The sequence below is a fragment of the Brassica napus genome, chromosome A8 (genome assembly GCF_020379485.1).
Source record: "Brassica napus cultivar Da-Ae chromosome A8, Da-Ae, whole genome shotgun sequence".
Classification (NCBI taxonomy): domain Eukaryota; kingdom Viridiplantae; phylum Streptophyta; class Magnoliopsida; order Brassicales; family Brassicaceae; genus Brassica; species Brassica napus.
In genome coordinates, this window is record NC_063441.1 from 11,494,562 (window position 1) to 11,499,057 (window position 4,496).

General features: G+C 36.3%; 1 pseudogene; it reads right to left on the reverse strand.

Annotated features, from left to right (window-relative positions):
• Positions 1-341: 341 nt before the first annotated feature.
• Positions 342-4,053, reverse strand: LOC106359672 (annotated as a pseudogene).
• Positions 4,054-4,496: the final 443 nt, after the last annotated feature.

Here is a 4,496-nt window from a genome sequence, read left to right on the forward strand (position 1 = left end):
GTTCGATAGAGATTTTTAACTGGTTCGATTTTAGTTGGGTTTTATCATTAACCCAACCCAAATTATTTTCGGTTCATGGTTCAACCCGGTCCGACCGCCGGTCCGGTCTGAAAACACTGCTTAAAACTTTATGGTCCATCAATGTTTGCGATTAAAATAATTACTGTGTCGTTCAAATAGTTTCTTTTATCAAATAACCTTAGGTATTAAAAATAAAAATTAAACTTAGGTATTAAAAATAAAAAATAAACTTATGTATTAAAAATAAAAAATAAACTTAGGTATTTAAAATAAAAAATAAACTTAGGGATAGACAAGTGCTTAAAGTATATATGTTGTGGCACTTGGCAATCTTTCTTTTACATCATTATGTAAAAAATATACTAGTAATTAAGAATCCCAAATGGGACCAAAAGCTGGAACACCAGAAGCCTTACATGCATTAACAACGTCACGACTTCCTTCAGGGTTGCTTGTAACAATTACAACTTGAGCTCCAAACTTCTTGGAAGCTTTAACGCTCATTTCCGATACATTAGGTCGTCCTAGAATCGCGGTATCGTGAACTATGATCCTGTCTTGATGAGGATAAGCTTTAATCGTATTCACAATCTCCGACCCGAAATTATCATCTAATCCTTTGGCCACCCAGATTAAATATACATCGGCCTTACTCTGCTGCATGAGAAACGATAAAAATACACAAATCCCCGAACCAGTGGCCACAAGTAATACCTGTAAAAAACGTATATATTAAAATCTAAATGGTAGTATTTCAGTTGAAATAAAAATAATTTTTTTAAAAAATATTGCATCTTGCTGGTCATCAACGTTTTCGCACAGCATATTTTTCTAGTCTACTTATCTAAAACAGTGGTTGTCATAAGTTTGAAGTGGAAAAATAAAAATAAAATCCCACAAAAAATATATTTCTTTGTAGCTAATATTAATGTTCAACTGATGTGTCGGCATATATATTTTAAAAAAGCGTCGAAAACATGTTCAAAATGGTCAATTATTCAATAAATAAACTGTTGAAAATTTGTCACGAGTTAAATTCTAGGTTTTAAGAGAATTTTTATTTACCTTGTCATACAAGTTAACTAGATAGGGTAAGCCGGCAAAGTGAACCGTACGGACCCATAAGTGAGTTGGAGGTTTTGAGACCAATGACTTGGTGAAGTCTCCGACAGCACCGGCTAACATCATGTGCGATGTCTTCCCGTCAGAGATGATCCCAAATGCATGCCACTCTGACAACGGGGATGGACTGATCCTTCCTAAGATCCCTGGTTTCACACCTCCACTGAACTTGATCAGCGACGCGTGGCCCGAGAGAGATGATATATCAACCGGAACGCGTCTCACAGTCAACCAAGGGAGCAAGATGGCGACTGTGATCGCTAAAGTAAACCAAAACTCTTGCGTTTTAATCAGCTTCGAGGCCAGATTATCAGTGTAAGATCTTGAAACTGGATCGTAGGAAGTCGTTAATAGTATAAACGCCCAAACAAGGCCTAAAGCAGACCAGCCCGCGAATCTGTGGACGCGTTCAAAGACGTTGTGGTGTAAATGACGAACAAGAGGAAACGCAGCTGCGGATGTGAGGCAGAGGAGGGAAAGAATCGCGGACGCAACCGCTATGATCGCTGTTGAATTGTTGTCCCTGTCTTTAAGAGTGAGAACTAATGAGTAGACAAGCCAAACGATTGAGGAAACGCCGCAACCGCTGTGGATACCGCCTAGGCTTTGCAAGAGCGACGTGACCGCGATTTTAATGCGGAGAGGGACAAAGGAGCGTCCGAGGATGGTTACGGTTAGGTAGAAAACGAGTCTCAAGAAGGCTTCGCTTCTACAGAGAGTTAGGGCAAGAATATTGGCGATTGAAAACAGAGATGCTCCGTTTCTAGCGTATGTAAAACGTCCCGTGGCTGCGAGAACGAGACCTACGACGTTTAGAAACAATGAAGTGACGAAGAGACGTTTGTAAACGGTGAAGAGTCCTTGATCAAGAAGTATGATTGATAGTCTTGAAACGCGTTTCCTTGGAACCGGCGGTTTCTCGCTGTGTTTGCTTGAGGAAGAATCAAGAATTGCGTTTTCGTCTGTATTGTTGCGTTGTTCGTCTCCTTCTTTGAACACACCTTCTTCTAAGTAGTAAAAATCGTCTTCATCTTCTTCTTCGTCATTGTCGGAGTCCAGATCGCAGAAATGGCTGCTGGCTAGGCTTATAGACTGTTGCAACGATGAAGGGAAAGCTTTTGAGGCGTTTCTGATGAAACCTTTTGGAAGTCGAAACCTGCGGCTCGTTTCCTCGCGTTCAGCGTTTGCGTTAAGGTTTTGATCAGTTGTAATGATGGCGAAAGGGTTTGCATGAGGTTTAATCTCAAACGCGACGCCTCGACAGCTAGAGAATCTCACAGTCGAAGCGTTTTCCATTTCTTTTTCTTTCTCTTTTGTTGTTTTAGGTTATATGAACTAAGAAAATGCTGACTTACGAGTTAGACACAACACACAAGGCTAGTTATGTTCTGGCCTTGTGAAGAGCATTGCCTCTTTATATAATAATTTGATAAGACCTTCAGTTTTTCTCTAAAGATAAGACGGTAATTATAATTTTATTTCATTCGTCTCAGTTGACTCTGAGTCTCTGACCGTGAAGCTCTGAATATGTCAAATAAGACGCTGATTAGTACATGTAAATATGATAAAGAGCAACACCGTCTGTAAAATATGATAAAGAGCAAAACATTATTTTTTACTAAAACGTAGTTAAATTTAGTTTTGTTTTTAAAAATCAACCAGTACAAAATGACATTTAGACAATGACGTTTTTATGGAGTTCTCTAAGAGCATGATTATCCCTAGAAACTCATAAGGTTTTTTAAATACACTTTAATGATTATTTAACTATTAAATTTTAGCTAAGGACCGTAGTTAAGAATCACCTAATTTTCTTGTTCCAATGAGAGTTTCTTAATTTAGGTTTTTTAAAAAAAATGTTGGCACATACAAAAACATTGGCACATACAACTGATCCAACAGAAAGACTTTGCATCAATAAATAAGTACTGTCAATTCCAAAAGCATAGAAACAATGATACAATTGACAATGAACTTTGAAGGAAAGCTATGTCATATGCCTGCAATACACGAATAAAAACTTACTTAAGCTGAGAGTACAAATAAAAATTAATTAGGAAAGAGCTTCAAATCCCCTCTCAGAACAGCCTACGATAAAATACATAATACTATTATTGTTTTAAAGATTTAGATACCAAGCAGTCAGCAGGCAAACTAAAGACTTGTATCTCAAATCCAGTCAATTCCTGGAAAGGATTAAAGCATATGGTCTGAAGTATCAATCCTTACCCCAACTAAATGCAAAAGAGAAAGAGAAGGATCAAAGGCAATGCTTGACTTATCCTTCTGGTTTTGAAAAAAATTCCTAGGAAAACATACAAAGTATCTTGTTGAAGCCACAAAGCAGAATGTATTATACATTTCTTCCTTAGAAACCCAGTACCCCGACTAACGGAATCCATGAGACCAGGCAAGGAATGAGAAATTAGACAAACCAAACAAAAAAAAGCAAGGTTTTGAGACGGCCTACAAGAAGCGCTAATCAGACCAAATATCCTAAAGAGGTGCCAATAATTTGAAAGAAATATCTTCAATTACACATCAAGTTTCCCACAAAATCAATTCAAAACCATTGCACGGCTCTCATCTACATCTATAACACTCGGATCAAATCCATCTCCCAATTCCCAAAATCAGAAATCGAAATTGCAATTTCTATCCAATCTCTAACGAAGACCCGGGAAAGCTAAAATCTGACTACCATCGCAGTCACATCACAAAGTAGACACGTATTATAAGAAAAGAAAAGAAAAACAAAAACCCCAGAAGCTGACATGTATTATAAGAAACTCTTCTATGATCGGTAACAAAAACTATTAACTAAGGATCCATTATAAGCTTTTAATTTTGTTTTCATTTAATTAACTGCCTTATTTTCTTTTAAAACTCATCTAAGAAACTGCGATGATGATGGTCTAAACCCTCCAGTGGGAGCATCCACATTGTTTTAGAGTATTTTCCATGTAAAATTTCATTTTTTCCTCTAAAATGAAATAAAATTGATATAGAGTAAAAATGCTTCAACCCCACTTTATTTTTTACTCTGTTATGAAGAAAAAAAAAATAGATTACTTCATAAATGAAATAAACTCTATTATAGAGTAAGATATGAAGTTGGGTTGAAACATTTCTTACTACATATCCATTTTTATTCTATTTTAAAGTAAAAATTAAGTTGGGTTGGAGATGTTATTAGTCACTCATGTCTCGTTTCTTATATATCTATATTAGTATTTCAAGACAAATGTTTTTTTTTGTATTTAATTTTAATCTTTAAAAAGCAATTGCACTAATAGATGAAGGACATCCGTAGAGCTGATTTCATCCCTTTTGATCAGAATTTCTTTAAGAAG